This window comes from Lissotriton helveticus, assembly GCF_964261635.1.
Source record: "Lissotriton helveticus chromosome 1_1 unlocalized genomic scaffold, aLisHel1.1 SUPER_1_unloc_56, whole genome shotgun sequence".
In the NCBI taxonomy this organism is placed as follows: Eukaryota; Metazoa; Chordata; class Amphibia; order Caudata; family Salamandridae; genus Lissotriton; species Lissotriton helveticus.
In genome coordinates, this window is record NW_027611699.1 from 1,035,985 (window position 1) to 1,059,952 (window position 23,968).

A 23,968-nucleotide genomic window follows, 5' to 3' on the forward strand; every position below is an offset into this window, starting at 1 on the left:
ACGTTTACTTCCCACCAGACGGCATTGCCTGCAGCCTCCTTGCGCATTTCCTGGTTATGCACCTTTACTTCCCACCAGAGGGCATTGCCTGCAGCCTCCTTGTGCATTGTCCTGGTTATGCACCTTTACTTCCCAACTGAGGGCATTGCCTACAGGCCTCCTTGTGCATTGTCCGGGTTATGCACCTTTACTTTCCAAAATAGGGCATTGCATGCAGCCTCCTTGTGCATTGTCCTGGTTATGCATCTCTACTTCCCACCAGAGGGCATTGCCTGCAGCCTCCTTGTGCATTGTCCTGGTTATGCACCTTTACTTCCCACCAGAGGGCATTGCCTGCAGCCTCCTTGTGCATTGTCCTGGTTATGCACCTTTACTTCCCACCAGAGGGCATTGCCTGCAACCTCCTTATGCATTGTCCTGCTATGCACCTTTACTTCCCAACAGAGGGCATTGCCTGCAGCCTCCTTGTGCATTGTCCTAGTTATGCACCTTTACTTCCCACCAGAGGGCATTGCCTGCAGGTCTCCTTGTGCTTTGTCCTGCTATGCACCTTTACTTTCCAACAGAGGGCATTGCCTGCAGCCTCCTTGTGCATTCTCCTGCGTTATGCACCTTTACTTCCCACCAGAGGGCATTGCCTGCAGCCACCTTGTGCATTGTCCTGCGTTATGCACGTTTACTTCCCAACAGAGGGCATTGCCTGCAGCCTCCTCGTGCATTGTCCTGGTTATGCACCTTTACTTCCCACCAGAGGGCATTGCCTGCAGGCCTCCTTGTGCATTGTCCTGCATTATGCACCTTTACTTCCCAACAGAGGGCATTGCCTGCAGCCACCTTGTGCATTGTCCTGGTTATGCACCTTTACTTCCCAACAGAGGGCATTGCCTGCAGCTTCCTTGTGCATTGTCCTGGTTATGCACATTTACTTCCCAGCAGAGTGCATTGCCTGCAGCGTCCTTGTGCATTGTCCTGGTTATGCACCTTTACTTCCCAAAAGAGGGGATTGCCTGCAGGCCTCCTTGTGCATTGTCCTGCGTTATGCACCTTTACTTCCCATCAGAGGGCATTGCCTGCAGGCGTCCTTGTGCATTGTCCTGGTTATGCACCCTTACTTCCCACCAGAGGGCATTGCCTGCAGGCGTCCTTGTGCATTGTCCTGGTTATGCACCTTTACTTCACACCAGAGGGCATTACCTGCAGCCTCCTTGTACATTGTCCTGGTTATGCATCTCTACTTCCCACCAGAGGGCATTGCCTGCAGCCTCCTTGTGCATTGTCCTGGTTATGCACCTTTACTTCCCACCAGAGGGCATTGCCTACAGCCTCCTTGTACATTGTCCTGCTATGCACCTTTACTTCCCAAAAGAGGGCATTGCCTACAGCCTCCTTGTGCATTGTCCTAGTTATGCACCTTTACTTCCCACCAGAGGGCTTTGCCTGCAGCCACCTTGTGCATTGTGCTGGTTATGCACCTTTACTTTCCACCAGAGGGCATTGCCTGCAGCCTCCTCGTGCATTGTCCTGGTTATGCACATTTGCCTCCCACCAGAGGGCATTGCCTGCAGGCCTCCTTGTACATTGTTCTGCTTTATGCACCTTTATTTCCCAACAGATGGCATTGCCTGCAGGTCACCTTGTGCATTGTCCGGGTTATACACCTTTACTTCCCACCAGAGGGCATTGCCTGCAGGCGTCCTTGTGCATTGTCCTGGTTATGCACCTTTACTTCACACCAGAGGGCATTACCTGCAGCCTCCTTGTACATTGTCCTGGTTATGCATCTCTACTTCCCACCAGAGGGCATTGCGTGCAGCCTCCTTGTGCATTGTCCTGGTTATGCACCTTTACTTCCCACCAGAGGGCATTGCCTACAGCCTCCTTGTACATTGTCCTGCTATGCACCTTTACTTCCCAACAGAGGGCATTGCCTACAGCCTCCTTGTGCATTGTCCTAGTTATGCACATTTACTTCCCACCAGAGGGCTTTGCCTGCAGCCACCTTGTGCATTGTGCTGGTTATGCACCTTTACTTTCCACCAGAGGGCATTGCCTGCAGCCTCCTCGTGCATTGTCCTGGTTATGCACCTTTGCCTCCCACCAGAGGGCATTGCCTGCAGGCCTCCTTGTACATTGTTCTGCTTTATGCACCTTTATTTCCCAACAGATGGCATTGCCTGCAGGTCACCTTGTGCATTGTCCGGGTTATGCACCTTTACTTCCCACCAGAGGGCATTGCCTGCAGGCCTCCTTGTGCATTGTCCGGGTTATGCACCATTACTTCCCACCAGAGGGCATTGCCTACAGGCCTCCTTGTGCATTGTCCTGCGTTATGCACCTTTACTTCCCACCAGACGGCATTGCCTGCAGCCTCCTTGTGCATTTCCTGGTTATGCACCTTTACTTCCCACCAGAGGGCATTGCCTGCAGCCTCCTTGTGCATTGTCCTGGTTATGCATCTTTACTTCCCAACTGAGGGCATTGCCTGCAGCCTCCTTGTGCATTGTCCTGTGTTATGCACCTTTATTTCCCATCAGAGGGCATTGCCTGCAGGCGTCCTTGTGCATTGTCCTGGTTATGCACCCTTACTTCCCACCAGAGGGCATTGCCTGCAGCCTCCTTGTGCATTGTCCTGGTTATGCACCTTTACTTCCCACCAACGGGCATTGCCTGAAGGTCTCCTTGTGCATTGTCCTGCTATGCACCTTTACTTCCCAAAAGAGGGGATTGCCTGCAGGCCTCCTTGTGCATTGTCCTGCGTTATGCACCTTTACTTCCCATCAGAGGGCATTGCCTGCAGCCTCCTTGTGCATTGTCCTGCTATGCACCTTTACTTCCCAACAGAGGGCATTGCCTGCAGCCTCCTTGTGCATTGTCCTGCGTTATGCAACTTTACTTCCCAACAGAGGGCATTGCCTGCAGCCTCCTTGTGCATTGTCCTGGTTATGCACCTTTACTTCCCACCATAGGGCATTGCCTGCAGCCTCCTTGTGCATTGTCCTGCTATGCACCTTTACTTCCCAACAGAGGGCATTGCCTGCAGCCTCCTTGTGCATTGTCCTGGTTATGCACCTTTACTTCCCACCAGAGGGCATTGCCGGCAACCTCCTTGTGCATTGTCCTGGTTATGCACCTTTACTTCCCACCAGAGGGCATTGCCTGCAACCACCTTGTGCATTGTCCTGGTTATGCCCTTTACTTCCCACCAGAGGGCATTGCCTGCAGGCCTCCTTGTACATTGTTCTGGTTATGCACCTTTACTTCCCACCAGAGGGTATTGCCTGCAGCCTCCTTGTGCATTGTCCTGCTATGCACCTTTACTTCCCAACAGAGGGCATTGCCTACAGCCTCCTTGTGCATTGTCCTGGTTATGCACCTTTACACCCCACCAGAGGGCTTTGCCTGCAGCCACCTTGTGCATTGTCCTGGTTATGCACCTTTACCTCCCACCAGAGGGCATTGCCTGCAGGCCTCCTTGTACATTCTTCTGCTTTATGCACCTTTATTTCCCAACAGATGGCATTGCCTGCAGGTCACCTTGTGCATTGTCCGGGTTATGCACCTTTACTTCCCACCAGAGGGAATTGCCTGCAGGCCTCCTTGTGCATTGTCCGGGTTATGCACCTTTACTTCCCACCAGAGGGCATTGCCTGCAGGCCTCCTTGTGCATTGTCCTGCGTTATGCACCTTTACTTCCCACCAGACGGCATTGCCTGCAGCCTCCTTGTGCATTTCCTGGTTATTCACCTTAACTTCCCCCCAGAGGGCATTGCCTGCAGCCTCCTTGTGCATTGTCCTGCGTTATGCACCTTTACTTCCCAACTGAGGGCATTGCCTGCAGCCTCCTTGTGCATTGTCCTGCGTTATGCACCTTTACTTCCCATCAGAGGGCATTGCCTGCAGGCGTCCTTGTGCATTGTCCTGGTTATGCACCCTTACTTCCCACCAGAGGGCATTGCCTGCAGCCTCCTTGTGCATTGTCCTGGTTATGCACCTTTACTTCCCACCAGCGGGCATTGCCTGCAGGTCTCCTTGTGCATTGTCCTGCTATGCACCTTTACTTCCCAACAGAGGGCATTGCCTGCAGCCTCCTTGTGCATTGTCCTGGTTATGCACCCTGACTTCCAACCAGAGGCCATTGCCTGCAGCCTCCTTGTGCATTCTCCTGGTTATCCACCTTTACTTCACAACAGAGGGCATTGCCTGCAGCCTCCTTGTGCATTGTCCTGGTTATGCACCTTTACTTCCTACCAGAAGGCATTGCCTGCAGGCGTCCTTGTGCATTGTCCTGGTTATGAACCTTTACTTCCCACCAGAGGGCATTGCCTGCAGCCTCCTTGTGCATTGTCCTGGTTATGCACATTTACTTCCCACCAGAGGGCATTGCCTGCAACCTCCTTATGCATTGTCCTGCTATGCACCTTTACTTCCCAACAGAGGGCATTGCCTGCAGCCTCCTTGTGCATTGTCCTAGTTATGCACCTTTACTTCCCACCAGAGGGCATTGCCTGCAGGTCTCCTTGTGCTTTGTCCTGCTATGCACCTTTACTTTCCAACAGAGGGCATTGCCTGCAGCCTCCTTGTGCATTCTCCTGCGTTATGCACCTTTACTTCCAACCAGAGGGCATTGCCTGCAGCCACCTTGTGCATTGTCCTGCGTTATGCACGTTTACTTCCCAACAGAGGGCATTGCCTGCAGCCTCCTCGTGCATTGTCCTGGTTATGCACCTTTACTTCCCACCAGAGGGCATTGCCTGCAGGCCTCCTTGTGCATTGTCCTGCATTATGCACCTTTACTTCCCAACAGAGGGCATTGCCTGCAGCCACCTTGTGCATTCTCCTGGTTATGCACCTTTACTTCCCAACAGAGGGCATTGCCTGCAGCTTCCTTGTGCATTGTCCTGGTTATGCACATTTACTTCCCAGCAGAGTGCATTGCCTGCAGCGTCCTTGTGCATTGTCCTGGTTATGCACCTTTACTTCCCAAAAGAGGGGATTGCCTGCAGGCCTCCTTGTGCATTGTCCTGCGTTATGCACCTTTACTTCCCATCAGAGGGCATTGCCTGCAGGCGTCCTTGTGCATTGTCCTGGTTATGCACCCTTACTTCCCACCAGAGGGCATTGCCTGCAGGCGTACTTGTGCATTGTCCTGGTTATGCACCTTTACTTCACACCAGAGGGCATTACCTGCAGCCTCCTTGTACATTGTCCTGGTTATGCATCTCTACTTCCCACCAGAGGGCATTGCCTGCAGCCTCCTTGTGCATTGTCCTGCATTATGCACCTTTACTTCCCACCAGAGGGCATTGCCTTCAGCCTCCTTGTACATTGTCCTGCTATGCACCTTTACTTCCCAACAGAGGGCATTGCCTACAGCCTCCCTGTGCATTGTCCTAGTTATGCACCTTTACTTCCCACCAGAGGGCTTTGCCTGCAGCCACCTTGTGCATTGTGCTGGTTATGCACCTTTACTTTCCACCAGAGGGCATTGCCTGCAGCCTCCTCGTGCATTGTCCTGGTTATGCACCTTTACCTCCCACCAGAGGGCATTGCCTGCAGGCCTCCTTGTACATTGTTCTGCTTTATGCACCTTAATTTCCCAACAGATGGCATTGCCTGCAGGTCACCTTGTGCATTGTCCGGGTTATGCACCTTTACTTCCCACCAGAGGGCATTGCCTGCAGGCCTCCTTGTGCATTGTCCGGGTTATGCACCATTACTTCCCACCAGAGGGCATTGCCTACAGGCCTCCTTGTGCATTGTCCTGCGTTATGCACCTTTACTTCCCACCAGACGGCATTGCCTGCAGCATCCTTGTGCATTTCCTGGTTATGCACCTTTACTTCCCACCAGAGGGCATTGCCTGCAGCCTCCTTGTGCATTGTCCTGTGTTATGCACCTTTACTTCCCATCAGAGGGCATTGCCTGCAGCCTCCTTGTGCATTGTCCTGTGTTATGCACCTTTACTTCCCATCAGAGGGCATTGCCTGCAGGCGTCCTTGTGCATTGTCCTGGTTATGCACCCTTACTTCCCACCAGAGGGCATTGCCTGCAGCCTCCTTGTGCATTGTCCTGGTTATGCACCTTTACATCCCACCAGCGGGCATTGCCTGAAGGTCTCCTTGTGCATTGTCCTGCTATGCACCTTTACTTCCCAAAAGAGGGGATTGCCTGCATGCCTCCTTGTGCATTGTCCTGCGTTATGCACCTTTACTTCCCATCAGAGGGCATTGCCTGCAGCCTCCTTGTGCATTGTCCTGCTATGCACCTTTACTTCCCAACAGAGGGCATTGCCTGCAGACTCCTTGTGCATTGTCCTGCGTTATGCAACTTTACTTCCCAACAGAGGGCATTGCCTGCAGCCTCCTTGTGCATTGTCCTGGTTATGCACCTTTACTTCCCACCAGAGGGCATTGCCTGCAGCCTCCTTGTGCATTGTCCTGGTTATGCACCTTTACTTCCCACCAGAGGGCATTGCCTGCAACCACCTTGTGCATTGTCCTGGTTATGCACCTTTACTTCCCACCATAGGGCATTGCCTGCAGCCTCCTTGTGCATTGTCCTGCTATGCACCTTTACTTCCCAACAGAGGGCATTGCCTGCAGCCTCCTTGTGCATTGTCCTGGTTATGCACCTTTACTTCCCACCAGAGGGCATTGCCGGCAACCTCCTTGTGCATTGTCCTGGTTATGCACCTTTACTTCCCACGAGAGGGCTTTGCCTGCAGCCACTTTGTGCATTGTCCTGGTTATGCACCTTTACTTCCCACCAGAGGGCATTGCCTGCAGCCTCCTTGTGCATTGTCCTGGGTATGCACCTTTACTTCCCACCAGAGGGCATTGCCTGCAACCACCTTGTGCATTGTCCTGGTTATGCACCTTTACTTCCCACCAGAGGGCATTGCCTGCAGCCTCCTTGTGCATTGTCCTGCTATGCACCTTTACTTCCCAACAGACGGCATTGCCTACAGCCTCCTTGTGCATTGTCCTGGTTATGCACCTTTACATCCCACCAGAGGGCTTTGCCTGCAGCCACCTTGTGCATTGTCCTGGTTATGCACCTTTACCTCCCACCAGAGGGCATTGCCTGCAGGCCTCCTTGTACATTGTTCTGCTTTATGCACCTTTATTTCCCAACAGAGGGAATTGCCTGCAGGCCTCCTTGTGCATTGTCCGGGTTATGCACCTTTACTTCCCACCAGAGGGCATTGCCTGCAGGCCTCCTTGTGCATTGTCCTGCGTTATGCACCTTTACTTCCCACCAGACGGCATTGCCTGCAGCCTCCTTGTGCATTTCCTGGTTATGCACCTTAACTTCCCCCCAGAGGGCATTGCCTGCAGCCTCCTTGTGCATTGTCCTGCGTTATGCACCTTTACTTCCCAACTGAGGGCATTGCCTGCAGCCTCCTTGTGCATTGTCCTGCGTTATGCACCTTTACTTCCCATCAGAGGGCATTGCCTGCAGGCATCCTTGTGCATTGTCCTGGTTATGCACCCTTACTTCCCACCAGAGGGCATTGCCTGCAGCCTCCTTGTGCATTGTCCTGGTTATGCACCTTTACTTCCCACCAGCGGGCATTGCCTGTAGGTCTCCTTGTGCATTGTCCTGCTATGCACCTTTACTTCCCAACAGAGGGCATTGCCTGCAGCCTCCTTGTGCATTGTCCTGGTTATGCACCCTGACTTCCCACCAGAGGCCATTGCCTGCAGCCTCCTTGTGCATTCTCCTGGTTATCCACCTTTACTTCACAACAGAGGGCATTGCCTGCAGCCTCCTTGTGCATTATCCTGGTTATGCACCTTTACTTCCTACCAGAAGGCATTGCCTGCAGGCGTCCTTGTGCATTGTCCTGGTTATGAACCTTTACTTCCCACCAGAGGGCATCGCCTGCAGCCTCCTTGTGCATTGTCCTGGTTATGCACCTTTACTTCCTACCAGAAGACATTGCCTGCAGGCGTCCTTGTGCATTGTCCTGCGTTATGCACCTTTACTTCACATCAGAGGGTTCTATCACACCTTGTTCTTCGCATGGGGTCCAATGGCCCCCCTCGTGGGGCTGCACGTGCTCTGCAGCTGGAGCCGGACCCCCTCATGGGGCTGGCCATTCTCTGCAGCTGGAGCCGGCCCCCCCTCTGGGGCTGCACGTGCTCTGCAGCTGGAGCCGGCCCCCACTCTGGGGCTGCACGTGCTCTTCAGCTGGAGCCGGCCCAACCTCTGGGGCTGCACGTGCTCTGCAGCTGGAGCCGGCCTCCCCTCTGGGGCTGCACGTGCTCTGCAGCTGGAGCCGGCCTCCCCTCTGGGGCTGCATGTGCTCTGCAGCTGGAGCCGGCCTCCCCTCTGGGGCTGCATGTGCTCTGCAGCTGGAGCCAGCCTCCCCTCTGGGGCTGCACGTGCTCTGCAGCTGGAGCCGGCCTCCCCTCTGGGGCTGCATGTGCTCTGCAGCTGGAGCCAGCCTCCCCTCTGGGGCTGCACGTGCTCTGCAGCTGGAGCCGGCCTCCCCTCTGGGGCTGCATGTGCTCTGCAGCTGGAGCCGGCCTCCCCTCTGGGGCTGCACGTGCTCTGCAGTTGGAGCCGCCCCCCCCTCTGGGGCTGCACGTGCTCTGCAGCTGGAGCCGCCCCCCCTTCTGGGGCTGCACGTGCTCTGCAGCTGGTGCCACCCACCCCCTTGTGGGGCTGCCCATGCTCTGCAGCTGGAGCCGGCCTCCCCTCTGGGGCTGCACGTGCTCTGCAGCTGGAGCCAGCCCCCCTCTGGGGCTGCACGTGCTCTTCAGCTGGAGCCGGCCCAACCTCTGGGGCTGCACGTGCTCTGCAGCTGGAGCCGCTCCCCCCTGGGGCATCACGTTCTCTTCAGCTGGAGCCGGCCCAACCTCTGGGGCTGCACGTGCTCTGCAGCTGGAGCTGGCCTCCCCTCTGGGGCTGCACGTTCTCTGCAGCTGGAGCCGGCAGGTAAGCAGGGCTGCACTGGCCTGACAGGTCAATGTATGGCAGAAGAGGCAGGTAAGCAGGGCTGCACTGGCCTGACAGGTCAATGTATGACAGAAGAGGCAGGTAAGCAGGGCTGCACTAGCCTGACAGGTCAATGTATGGCAGAAGAGGCAGGTAAGCAGGGCTGCACTGGCCTGACAGGTCAATGTATGACAGAAGAGGCAGGTAAGCAGGGCTGCACTGGCCTGACAGGTCAATGTATGAGAGAAGAGGCAGGTAAGCAGGGCTGCACTGGCCTGACAGGTCAATCTATGGCAGAAGAGGCAGGTAAGCAGGACTGCACTGGCCTGACATGTCAATGTATGGCAGAAGAGGCAGGTAAGCAGGGCTGCACTGGCCTGTACTGCCGCCTGGCCGTGCCAGAAGAGCTGACCTGACAGGTCAATGTATGACAGATTTGTGTGGCTAATTTTTGGGTCTTTTTATGGCCTGGTGGGTCGGGGTTATTTCTGATTTCCCTAACACCACCACAAAGATTGCCTGTAGCAAGCACAAATACATAGTCTCCCAAAGCTTGCAAAACACTTATATACAGCATATCTTTACACACTCAAAACTGCATTTGCAGTGCAATAGGTCTCACATTACTGAATGTTTGACCTATTGGTGTTGCATTATTATTAGCAATGCCAATAGCTCAAACTTTAATAATGCAAGACCGATTGCATTGTAAATGCTTGTTTAAAACGGTGCAGGGTGGGTTTAATGGGTCACTGGAGTGGATGGCCTTCATAGTGGCGGCAGACTCGTTTGTGGTAATGACGCTCCACATGGCCAAGATCCTTTCTTTAGCTGACATTGGAAGGCTGGCTGTTGATGGGGTCAGGATGAGGGTTGAAGTGGCATGTGGATGTGATCTTGTTCCAAAATAATTTACAGAGATTGATGCAGGGGTCTTGTAAGGGGTGGATGTTTCTGATGGTGGTTGCAGGCACCATGATTTCTCTGATGATGGTGAAGATTTCTTTGCTGCTGCTGATGGTTTGAATGCAGTTGGCATGGGCTGTTCATTTGGCATTTCAGACTTGCTGCTGGAAGCATCTCAGTGCCGATTTGAAGACTTCCTTGTTTGTAGTGTCTTGACTCATTCACCACTTGCTTTCCAGTTGCTTTCAGTGCTGCATCGTCATCCTGAGTTCTTCTGTGTGCCAGTTGACTTGTATTCGTGATCTTGAAAAAAAAATCTATTGTTGAGGTTGCTGCTGTGCTTGAGGGGGTCCAGGGGGTCCATGCAGGTGGTGATCCATTCATTGAAGTTTATGATGTCTTCCGTTAGGTTGCTGCTGTGCTTGTGGGGGTCCAGGGTGTTGGTGCAGGTGGTGATCCATTCATTGCAGTTCTTGTTGTCTTCCTTTAGGTTGCTGCTGCGCGTGAGGGGGCCATGGTGTTGGTGCAGGTGGTGATCCATTCATTGCAGTTCTCAATGTCTTCTGTTACGTTGCTGCTGTGCTTGAGGGGTTCCAGGATGTTGGTGCAGATGGTGATCCATTCTTTGTAGTTCTTGATGTCTTCCTTTAGGTTGCTGTGCGTGAGGGGGTCCAGGGTGTAACTACATGCACTTCCTTCTGTGATATGCACACACTTTAAAAAATATTCTGAATACATTTTAAACAACGTGCATTTCCTTCTGTGATATGCACACACTTTAAAAAATATTCTGAATACATTTTAAACTACATGCACTTCCTTCTGTGATATGCACACACTTTAAAAAATATTCCGAATACATTTTAAACAACGTGCATTTCCTTCTGTGATATGCACACACTTTAAAAAATATTCTGAATACATTTTAAACTATATGCATTTCCTGCTGTGATATGCACACACTTTAACAAATATTCTGAATACATTTTATACAACGTGCACTTCCTTCTGTGATGTGCACACACTTTAAATAATATTCTGAATACATTTTATACAACGTGCATTTCCTTCTGTGATATGCACACACTTTAATTATTTTGAATACATTTTAAACAACGTATAGAGACTTTTGGTCCGGTCCTTCCTTTCTATGGTTAATACTCCTTTTTCTGTACCCTAAAGTAAGATCTTAGGGACGGGGTAATGTCTGTGTGTTGCACAGACTTGGTGTTTTTAAACTTGCACAACTTTCTCTTGACGGGGGGGGGCTGCGGCTGCCCTGAGTTATGCTTTTTTCTTTGCCCTCTTGTCCCTCTGGGTGATGTATTGGCCAATGACAGGATATTTTGAATAAATTTTGAACTACATGCACTTCCTTCTGTGATATGCACACACTTTAAAAAATATTCTGAATATATTTTAAACAACGTGCATTTCCTTCTGTGATATGCACACACTTTAAAAAATATTCTGAATATATTTTAAACAACGTGCATTTCCTTCTGTGATATGCACACACTTTAATTATTCTGAATACATTTTATACAACGTGCATTTCCTTCTGTGATATGCACACACTTTAATTATTTTGAATACATTTCATACAACGTGCATTTCCTTCTGTGATATGCACACACTTTAATTATTCTGAATACATTTTATACAACGTGCATTTCCTTCTGTGATATGCACACACTTTAATTATTCTGAATACATTTTAAACAACGTGCATTTTCTTCTGTGATATGCACACACTTTAATTATTTTGAATACATTTTAAACAACGTGCATTTCCTTCTGTGATAGGCACACACTTTAATTATTTTGAATACATTTTAAACAACGTGCATTTCTTTCTGTAATATGCACACACTTTAATTATTTTTAATAGATTTTATACAACGTGCATTTCCTTCTGTGATATGCACACACTTTAATTATTCTGAATACATTTTATACAACGTGCATTTCCTTCTGTGATATGCACACACTTTAATTATTCTGAATACATTTTAAACAACGTGCATTTCCTTCTGTGATATGCACACACTTTAATTATTCTGAATACATTTTAAACAACGTGCATTTCCTTCTGTGATATGCACACACTTTAATTATTTTGAATATATTTTATACAACGTGCATTTCTTTCTGTGATATGCACACACTTTAATTATTCTGAATACATTTTATACAACGTGCATTTCCTTTTGTGATAGGCACACACTTTAATTATTTTGAATACATTTTATACAACGTGCATTTCCTTCTGTGATATGCACACACTTTAATTATTTTGAATATATTTTATACAAAGTGCATTTCCTTCTGTGATATGCACACACTTTAATTATTCTGAATGCATTTTAAACAACGTGCATTTCCTTCTGTGATATGCACACACTTTAATTATTCTGAATACATTTTAAACAACGTGAATTTCCTTCTGTGATAGGCACACACTTTAATTAATTTGAATACATTTTAAACAACGTGCATTTCTTTCTGTGATCTGCACACACTTTAATTAATTTGAATACATTTTAAACAACGTGCATTTCCTTCTGTGATATGCACACACTTTAATTATTTTGAATAGATTTTATACAACGTGCATTTTCTTCTGTGATATGCACACACTTTAATTATTTTGAATATATTTTATACAACGTGCATTTCCTTCTGTGATATGCACACACTTTAATTATTCTGAATACATTTTAAACAACGTGCATTTCCTTCTGTGATATGCACACACTTTAATTATTCTGAATACATTTTAAACAACGTGCATTTCCTTCTGTGATAGGCACACACTTTAATTAATTTAAATACATTTTAAACAACGTGCATTTCTTTCTGTGATCTGCACACACTTTAATTAATTTGAATACATTTTAAACAACGTGCATTTCCTTCTGTGATATGCACACACTTTAATTATTTTGAAAAGATTTTATACAACGTGCATTTCCTTCTGTGATATGCACACACTTTAATTATTTTGAATACATTCCATACAACGTGCATTTCCTTCTGTGATATGCACACACTTTAATTATTTTGAATACATTTTAAACAACGTGCATTTCCTTCTGTGATATGCACACACTCTAAAAAATATTCCGAATACATTTTAAACAACGTTCATTTCCTTCTGTGATATGCACACACTTTAATTATTTTGAATACATTTTATACAACGTTCATTTCCTTCTGTGATATGCACACACTTTAATTATTTTGAATACATTTTAAACAACGTGCATTTCTTTCTGTGATATGCACACACTTTAACAAATATTCCGAATACATTTTAAACAACGTTCATTTCCTTCTGTGATATGCACACACTTTAATTATTCTAAATACATTTTATACAACGTGCATTCCCTTCTGTGATATGCACACACTTTAATTATTTTGAATACATTTTAAACAACGTGCATTTCCTTCTGTGAAATGCACACACTTTAGTTATTCTAAATATATTTTAAACAACGTGCACTTCCTTCTGTGATGTGCACACACTTTAAATAATATTCTGAATACATTTTATACAACGTGCATTTCCTTCTGTGATATGCACACACTTTAATTATTTTGAATACATTTTAAACAACGTATAGAGACTTTTGGTCCGGTCCTTCCTTTCTCTGGTTAATACTCCTTTTTCTGTACCCTAAAGTAAGATCTTAGGGACGGGGTAATGTCTGTGTGTTGCACAGACTTGGTGTTTTTAAACTTGCACAACTTTCTCTTGACGGGGGGGGCCTGCGGCTGCCCTGAGTTATGCTTTTTTCTTTGCCCTCTTGTCCCTCTGGGTGATGTATTGGCCAATGACAGGATTTTCTCTTTGGTGACTTTTATGTCTTTAGTAACTATGTGTGACGTAGATCCATCGCTCCCTTTTGCCAGCAAGTACCTGCTCCTCGGACTGTAACGCCCTCACTCAGATCACCCTCCAGGCCTCTACTGGTGATAGGGGGGCCCTAAAGCCTTCTAGATTCCCTTTTTAAGCTACCATTTGACTGTTAGTGAGCCCTGAAAGTGCCCTTGGGGATGCCACTGCAGGAGTTTTCCCCTTCTTTAACCCCTTCGACGATCATGACGAGCTGAGCTCCTCATGAACCGCTGGTTTTTAAAAACTTCAGCGCACAGCGGGAAAATGCGCAGCGCCGATGGAGTTAAGGCTGTTACTGTTGGCTTTTTATCCACACCAATCCCAAAACCAGAGTCAAGACCAGAGTCAGAGCCCCCTTCACTTACTGGTTTCACTCCTTTCCTGATGGGGTTCGTTTATCGGCTTAGATGGCCTTTTTCGGCTGTTTAGCTTATCTCAGGACACGGAGCACCCGGCCAAGCTCCTCAGTCGGCTGCCATCTTCTCCCTCAACTGCCGGCACAGTTGTTTCTTAGGTCTAGGCCCCAGAAGCAAAGCTCCACCATCTTCCTTGCAGCTCGTTCCCGTCCGTGCAGCGTGTGCGTCACTGTGACGCTCTGCGTGCCACGCTAGCGTACAGTTATTTCTTTGTCGGCCCCAGGACATTCAGTAAACTTAATAACACACAGTAAACTAGCACAATATACCTTGAGCCCTAGGGGAGTACCAAAACATATATTAGGAAAATGGTATAAGAACCACAACTGACATAGCTACAAGGCCTAGAGCCTTCAGAATCGATGGGGCCACCAGGAACAACACAAGGTAGTGACACAGGGGACCCATGGAGGATGTGTACAGTGTCTAAACACAGCAGCGAATCACCATTAACTTCCTTGGGGAAAGTCGCGTTTGGAAAATTACAGATTAAAGACACTTAGAAGAGGACTTGGAGCAAACCCCTTTAGACTTAGGTGGTTCTAGAGTCAATACCCACGGAAGCACCGGAGTACTCAAGTTACCTCACCTAGGGAAGCCGGGTGCATAGGTGTCTTTTGATGTCGGGTTTTGTCGTTGTTTTCAATGGCGATATGCTGCAAAGTGCTGCTGCCATCATAGAGGAAAGTGTCCAGATGGATCCAAGGGTGGATCAAAGATGAGAAGAACCTGAAAGCAGAGGGGACAGAGTCTGGGTCACTTGCCAGTGACCAGGAATGCGATGAGCGCATGCCCACCGATGTTGGGTGCTTTCAGATGAAGAAGGTGAATCTTGACTCTTCAGCCACGAGGACCGGTAGGTGTCGATGATGACAAGGAGCTGTATTCAAGCTGTCCCACAAAGGATGTCGAGTGCTGCAATATTGGTATCCGGATTGGACCCAACAAGCCTTGGCAACAGCAACCTATGCAGAAAGCAAAGATTGGCTTTGGTGCAGACCAGCAAGGTCAGAGGGACTCACCACTTGGTGGGGAGTCAGGGCAAGTCTGGAGCAAATAGGAAAGCCCAAGAAACAGAAGAGTTACCTTTGTGGGGAACCACCACTCGACAGACCAGTGATCGTGAAGGAGCCTCTAGTGGAAATGCTAGAAGCGGGCCCACGTAACACTCGTGGAGTGTAGGCCCACAATCTTGAATGCAAATGGTGCTCGAGGCTTGGACTACAAGTAGAACAATGCACAACTTTTTGAAAGCTCTGAAAGTCAATGCACTTGCAAATGTGCATGGTGTCCAATAGTTCCGGTTCCATGGCGCTCGTGAGGGCTGTGGGTCTCATCTTTGCTGAGATCTCGAGTCGGCCTCTGAGAAGTCTGGAAGTCTGTGTCTTGAGTTGCAAATTCTTCAGGATCCGGTGGGAGCCTTGGAAATGCAGACCGGCAAGATGCTTCTTTGGTGCCTGTTTGAACAGGGGAGTCACTCCTTGACCCCAAGGGAGATTCTTACGTCTTCTAGTCGAAATAGAATGTCGAAGTTCCAGGATATATGTTGCAGAGGTTCGTCCAGGTGTAATCTGAAGTCCTAAGGACCAGGTTCCTATACTTATACTAAGTTAGGGGGTTAGACTTACTCTGGGGACCCACCTATGGGAGGGTCAAGGAAGAGGGGTGGCTACACCCATTCCCTTTCTACAGTTTCATGCCAGAGCAGGGGTTGAGTGGCCCTGCAACTGGTTTGAACTGGGGTATGCACAGGGACTCCAAGTGTGCCCCCAGCACTGTCTGAAAAGAATTCTATGAATGCACCCACCCAGCCCCAATACACTAAAGCCTGTCTGGGAGGTAGTTACACCTCCCTGTTACAGGAAACCTATTGTCCAGGCCTCCGCTGCCAGAGTTTCGTCCAGCAGCAGAAGGTCAGACCCGTGTCTGTGGCTGCAGCATCCATTTTGTGATGCTGAGGCCCTTTTAAACTATTACCGGGTAGGTTAGTGGGTACATGTCTTCTCCCTCTAGAAGGGTGGAATTCTACCCCCGCTGCCAGGACTGGCGGGGGGGTAGGATTCCAAAGTGTTTTACTCTAAACACAACATGTTTCCAAGCAGCCATTCCAAAGTTAGCATTTACCGGAAGGTTATGATGCACTTAAGAGTATATGGTCTGGCTACATCAGAGAATAGATTCCGAAAGCTGTAGAGGGGTCCTGCTTATGCATGGGCACCCTCTCACACAAAACCAAGCACTCTGCCTTCAGGATTGATAAGGCCTGCCACAGGAGTGACATATAGGTTTATATGTGGCAGTGATTAAAGGTAGTTATAGGTAACCTATATATTAGTAAGGGGTGCATGCACCACCTTACCCAGGCTGCAGTAGCAGACCTGTGGTGCCATTTTGGAAGGCTTCCCAGGGGTAGCATAATACATGCTTCAGCCCCTGGTAGGCCTCTGGGGTACCTATGCCCTTAGTACCTGAGGTATCATATACTAGGGACTCACAAGGGTAACCCACTAACCAATCTGGAGTGTACCTAAAGTGCATGCAATCACTTTAGAGAGGAAGCAGCTAGGCTGGGATCCTAAATAGCAGGGCCCCAGTCAGAATAAAGTTAAAAAAAACTGTGAAACACCAGCAAAAACTGGGTAACCATAGTAAGCAGATCCTACTCTCCTACATCGAAGTTTCAACACTCAAAGAGGTTGGAGAATGAAAAAACATAGATGGAGAAACAACAGAAGCACCAGGTAGAATTGTCGCAGGGGGTGCACCGGAGGAGAGAGAGCAGGAGATATAGGTGACGAGACAGTAAGTGTACTGACAGTAACAGTAGCCACAGATGGCGAAGACAAAGAAGGGGTAGGAGGTGCTGAAGCCAAAGCCATCGAAACAACCGCTGTATCAGAAGCAATGAGGAGGTCATCGACATACTGCACCAATACATTACCTGCAGGAAGCAAACGGGAATCCAACTGACTCTTTAAGCTTGACTATAGATACTAGGACTCTCAGTATAGCCCTGAGAAGCTCGACAGAATCTAAAGCTTCTGCGAGCTAGTGTAAACCCAAACAAATACCTGCTATCGGGATGTCTAGTAATATTGTCAAACATGTTTTTCAAATCAACGACAGAATAGAATTTAGCAGTGGAACTAATCATTGTCAAAAGCGTGGTAATATCTGGAACCACTGGAACTTGGAGAACCACTATTTTATTAACTTCTCACAAATCAATCACAAAATGGTTAACATCCTCATGATCATCAGGGGAACCTGCTGGTGTCCGTTTAAGAATTGGAAGGATGGGACTATTACAAATATTGGCAGACGTCTCTTCAACCACTCCCTTCTGGATCAAATCCTGAATAATTTGCAATAGGGCTCATTCTCCCGTCTGTGGTATTTTACACTGAGGAATACGAGGAAAAATAGCATTGTCTTTGACCTGGATCGACACTGGTGGTATATGCAATAGTCCTACATCTGTATCACCTGTTGCCCATAAAGTGGATGGTACATTAGCGAATTCAACGGGAAGAGGATGAGACGGACACTGTTTAGTACACACATTTGGACCCATCGTCATATAAACACCTTCCGGGGAACAATAAATAGTAGCATACAGTTTCTTTAATGAATCTAAACCCATCAAATGTTCACCACAATTGGACATCAACAAACACGGAGAATCCACAGTAAAAGGACCAATACTCAATTCAATGGGTCATGAAATGGGGCTTACAACCGGTACACCTGAAAAACCTTCCCGAAACTTTATTAAGGCCAGACAGAGCAGCCCCATGGCCCAAATATTTAGAAGCAGAACTCTTTGTTGCGCCTGTGTCCAACGAAAATTCCTTAGTTGAACCTTGCAGTTCGGCAGTGACATAAGGACCACACTGATCTACAGGTATCAGAACTGATCCCTCACTCTGTCCCTGGCTGGCCGCGCTGTAAGACATTCCTGTCGCCTCATCCATATCATAATCATCATGGTAATACTCTCCATCACGAGGGTCATCAAAGTAAATATCATCAGAACGACCCTGTGAAACCACAGCACTCTGTGCTCTATCAGTCCCACAACCTCATCCATGAGGACCTCTCCCTCCAGGGAACGCAACTTTCTGCAAAAGAAGTGGACACTCGCTACGCCAACGGCCCTCTTCCTAACAATATGCACACTGTTTTGGCCCCACAGGTGTCATGGTCGGCTGCCTTCTAGTGCGTGGAAGCTGTCTGGCAGCACCATCACGTCCCCTAGCATTTCCTCTAAACTCTTGCTGCAACAACACCTTTGTCTTTAAATCCTTATGCTTCTTATCTGTCTTCTCTTTCTCCTCCTTATTGCGATGTTCACCGTATTGAGCCATATTAAAAATAACAGCAGGGGAAGAGGTGGACCAGGTACTCTCAGCCATCTGCTGGATTGCGGATGCCTTTGGGCCTAAGCGAAGGCCCTGTGCTGAACATTGGGGGTGGTGCCTTTGTTGGCTTACCACACTGGCTGAGCGATCAAGGCTGGTCGCGGCTCAGCGTCTATGTGAGGGTCTTGTACTGGATATCGGACGCAGAGCATTCCTGACCCACCACCCTTGCAGGATTCACACCAGAGTCTACGCACTTTGCAACCATACTCCTATTCCGGGGAGTGAGTAAGGTACTGCGCTGATAGATGGTGGAGTGCGCTACCTGGCCTGATGCACATACCAGAGAGGTTAACCACTACTTGTGTGTGCACAGCTGGCTCAGAGTATGCCGACAGTGACCTGGTTAACTCAGGCATTGAGAACCCCCTGCCCAACTGCTCCTTCATAATCTGGGAGAACACCACCGACCTGTTGTCAGAGACAGACCCCCTGTAGACCGGACAACACACATCACAAGAGCTTTTGATATCAAACAAAACCAGCTCCGCAGCCCCGGGATTACCCAACAGCTGAATCCGGGAAGAGACTTGCAAGGAACCCACTGCAGTCATGGGCATGCCGGAAAAGAATCAACCACGATTCACAAGGCTTGTTGGTGGTCCATCTGGACACTGATCCCCCAGCACCTGACATCCTTCATGGGACAGCTCACGTCTGGACGTTGGTCGTCATCAACATCTCCTGGTCCCCGTGGCTGCAGAGTCAAGCATCGCATCAACTCACCTGAAGCACCCGACGTAGTGGGCATTCGTCTCCCGAGCCCCTGATCATCCTGAAGTGACCCAGACTCTTTCCCCTCTGCTTTCAGGTCCTTCTCACCTCGAATCCAGTCTTGGATTCCACCGGACACTTTTCATCCTTCCAGCAGCAGCACTTTTCAGCATCACGTCATTGAAAAAGACAAAGATTCCCGACATCACTTTACACCTATGCACATGGCTCCCCTGGGATAGGTAAAACAGGTACTCCAGTACTCACAAGGGTGCTGGCCTTAGAAACTTCTAAGTTTGAAAGGGTTTGCTCAAAGGTCTCTACGAAGTGTGCTTAATCTTTTAAAATTCCAACTTTGACTTTCCAATAGAGTTGTACAGAGCTCACGCCTCTGTTCTCACACTGCACGCGTCCCCCGTGGGTCCCCTGTGTCACTACTTTGGGTGATTCCTTGGGGTCCCCGCGATTTTACGTGCTCTAGCACTGCGTCTAGTCAAGTCGTGGCTGTTATACCACTTTGTTAGCATATGGTTTGGATTCCCCCTGGAGCCCGCTGTGTATTGTGCTATTTACTGTCTTTCTAGTGATTTAATATTGTGTGCGTTGTTCTCTAATCTCATAAAGAGGTTAGTAGAGAGGGTTTAGTAATACATATATATATTTGATATATTCCTTGTGTGGTTCTCCTTTCATTTGCCACTGGATTCAAGCAAGCCGGGCTGAAGACGGCTGAAATGCCAGAAACCAGTCCTCGGAAGCTTGATTCCGGTCCAGGGAAGGCATGGCTTGGCAGTTCGGGCTGGACTGTTCCCATGAGGCACAGGGCCAGACTGATTTGCATATGGCCATGTCTGAACTGGGATGGCAGAGTGGGCTAAAGAACGGTGATAGATCAAACCCAGATCTTTTGACTGGGTGTGAGTGTTTGATTGGTTCAGATGCTCCGGCCATCACCACCCCCTTTTGTACCCTTTTATTTGAATGCGGAACATGCCTGAGCGTTTGGCCAGAGGCACGGGAGGACGACTGTAAAAAACAGTTAAGCCTGATTTCAAGGATGTACAGTGCATTTTTCAAAAGCAATATGGATGAGGATCAATAGTACAATTCTAGACAGAAAAGTGTCCAGTTTATCATGAAGCTGCTTCTGGTATTCAGTGCAAAGACTCGAATTGGAGATGCAACGGGGGGGGGGCTTTCTGGATGACATTATGGCAAGAATATGACCTTAGTAGAGAGGTGAGGGGGGTATTAAGGGGCAATAAAGATTTCACTTCAGAAACAATAGAGCACAATATTTCGGTTAAAGTTCTGTGAGAGTGATCTAATAGTATGTATGGGGGTAGGGTGGTGGTGATGGTGGAACGTCTTTGAGGGGAATGCTGCTCTGTGGGAACAGTTGGAGAATGTGCGAGAGAAAGATATGAACTTAGGGGGGGAAGAGTTAATACCTGAGGGAGAAACACGTCCAGGAAGGGATCTCTGAGTTTCCTGCTCTGGCTAGGGTCTCTAACCTGCTGCTTTGAGTTTGAAGTGAGGAGGGGGGTATGTTCAGATTAGAACACTGAAGGAGGTCCCAGGGGAATTTTTAACGACCCTAACTGCTAAACCCCCTGACTATAAATGACACCAACAAAAATTAGCAGTGAGTCGGAACGACCAATCAGATTATGTACCCAACAGACAAGAACAGAGTAAAAAAAATGGGGAGAAGCTATCAATGTGAGCGAGTTCCCATCAGTCCACCATCGAGACCGCCCTTCATCATCTGGGATCTCTTATTCCTTTCGAAACTGATAAACTACAACAGACCGGCAGATTTTGATAACCAGGTCAAGGGTGTCCCAAGCAAAATACCTCAGCTGTGAAAAGGGTATGCCTAATGAGGAACTGAATAGCAGTGCAAAAAAGTGAAAAGTGTTGAAGTGAAAAAAGTAAAGAGAAAAGCTCTAAATTTAGGCAGTGATAGGGGAAAAACAACTTTTAATATGCACCCTCTCACTCCCAAATCAATAAAAACAGTGCAAGTAGTAGTGTAACAAATAACTACCAACAAGGATATTAGGTCGACATGTTTCTGCAGTCACTGGAGCCTATCGGTCTCCCGCTGCTTCCTCAGGACGATTAGTGCTGCTGCTGTGTGTTAAAAAGGTAAAGGATATCACCTGATAAGTGCAATATATACTCGTCTTCCCAACCATTTGCTGGGAAGGAACAACCCCACCTCACCTGGCACCAGCTCAGGTAGTGGGTGCACTGCGCTCTCCTTCGGTACAACGGTCGTCCCTCTGAAGCTGTTTCGTGGGTATGATCAGAGGCCTTTCTTCGTTGTAGGGAAAATGATGAGAATAAGAGGTTGTGCAGGAGTGTGAGGGGTACTAGGCGGCAGGAAGGAAGTCAAGGGGAGTTAATTATGCAAGGATGCGTTCAGAGGAGTCTGAGAGGAGGTGGACTGAGCCAATCAAGACTGATGAACCATCTTTAATTGGTAGTTGAATTGTGCAAGGGCATCAACAGTTGAATGAATGGTTATTCAGCCATTCTTGAAGACTGAGATTGGCAGCTTACAATTGAAGAGTGCAGAGTGGGGTATCACTAGTTTCTGGCCATAAGATTTCTTCTAGATTCCTCCACTTTCAGTTATTTATTGAGCATTTCTTCCCAGAGGAATAGGTGGCGGGAGAAACATGGAGGCCATTTTTAAGCCCCTTTCACAACCCCACAGATACTGGTCAGCAAATGGTGCTTCTGGGAATTCTTTTATGGCTTTTTTTCTTGAAATCCTTCGCGGCATTTTTGGAGAGGTTACTTGAGCAAATTATTTTATAGATGTTAGGACCAGCATTGGACTTTTTTGAGGAGGGGGGATTATTGGATTGAGCCATGATATTAATGCACACTAGAGACAGATAAAGCAAACAAGGTGCAGTTGTTTTAGTGATTTACAGCTGTCCGGTGGGAGGATTCAAATCCAAGAGCAGCTGTGAGTATCCTTAGTTGAATCTTAGGATAAAGCAGCTCAGATAGAGCAATATTGCAGAGCCACAATTTGTTCTAACATCTCTTTTGAAAAAAAACATGAGCTTTCAGTCTAGTATAAGTTATATTACTGGTATGGATCTTATTGGACTATTATTTCTTCTTAATCACTTGAAGCTTTCTAAGTCAGAATATTTTTGTCGTTTCAGGCACACACCTTACAAGAGACTTTTCCCTTTTCTCAAGGAGCTTCTGAAAATACCAATGAGTGCGAATGATTGCACGTGTCCTTTTTTTTTACACCGATCCTAGTCTGGATTAGTCACTCCTTTAGGAAGCTCCACTAGACAGTATTTTTCAATATATATCCACCACTTGTTTTCTAACAGCTACTTTGATGTGCAGTTCAGCATTTTTCCAATCCACTATTGCAGCAAGTTTGGTTGTCTCCACAAAGTTTTGATTGATGGACCTTCCTCTCTGGGCTGATTTTCTGGGATGGATATCAGTCGGCCACCAGGTGCGGGAGTGGAAAAAGGTAACTAAAAGGGGAAGTGCTAAAATTAAGTCCTCCAAGGCGAGAGGCCGCTGTTTGGATGAGTCTCTGAATCAATGTGAGACAGTGCACAACAGTCTTATGCAGTCAGGCTCCAAACAGCAGTCATCAGGAGAGAGGGATCATTCAATAGGTGCATTTGGAGCAGAGCATGGGACTTCAAAGTCAGTCAGGAGCAGAGAGGACAAAGCAAATGGATCATTTAGGAAGCTAAGGGCATTGCGGTCATTAAGCCGAGGAAAATGAAGAGGATATGGAAGCAGCTGCTATCCAGATGAGTCTTGGGACTTGCAGGGCAGTCTACAGGCCAGCGAGCCCGCTGTTATTTGTCTTGGAGATTGTGAATGATAACTAATATGTGGGACTTAAATAGCATTGACTTCCACTTATAGTAGTGTCTGGCCAGAGGTACTTGGCAGGAAGCTTCGGGGCCATCAGCAATAGCTCGCTTAATCTTCCCGACGTCCCCCAGCGCCTAGAGACCCTTAAGGGTGATTGTTTGGGCTTTACAAATGTGGATTATTATAACGAGGAAAGGCCCAGCTCCAGACTGTAAGTAAAGACTCTACGTTGAGGCTGTTACTTATAAATGTCTCTTCTGAATAGTTGATAAACGTTTGTGCTCTTGCACCCAGAGAGAGTAAATGTTATTCTTGACAGGATATGCGTTGCTCTTAGAGTGATTCATAACCACAAATGAATCTAAGCTTTTAGCCTTCACCACTTGAGATTCAAAAGGGTTTGGCAGCCTGATAAACCCATAAGTGCACAACAAAGGGATTGATTAGCTTGCTCTTAGCAAGATCCATATTTGATGTTTGCATTTCTTCAATAACCTTAAAAGAACACTCACAGGAAAAGCTCTGATTGCAGGAAGAACATGGTGCACCTCTACATAAATCAGCAGAACATATAAAGCTCTACCTCCAACCAGCCACACGCAGAGTGGAGGAAAGAAGTGAAGAGCAACATTATACAGGTATGTTGGACCAATAATGCACTCTCCTTGAGTAAATCTGAACGAGGTGAAAGGGCTAAGGTTAGAGGGAGCGGGTAAATGATGTGGGAGAAATGATAGTTTACCTGCCATGGGATGATGAGAGGCGGAGGCATACAAATGGATAGAAAG

General features: G+C 47.8%; 1 protein-coding gene across 1 annotated transcript in view; it reads left to right on the forward strand.

The window, feature by feature from the left end:
• LOC144806247 (lysozyme g-like) overlaps nucleotides 1–23,968 on the forward strand; it is a 311,011-nt gene that overhangs the window by 26,915 nt on the left and 260,128 nt on the right. The window contains exon 2 of the mRNA XM_078672649.1: nucleotides 23,713–23,818. The gene's annotated coding sequence lies outside the window, so the exon portion shown is untranslated. The remainder of the gene's footprint in view (nucleotides 1–23,712; nucleotides 23,819–23,968) is intronic.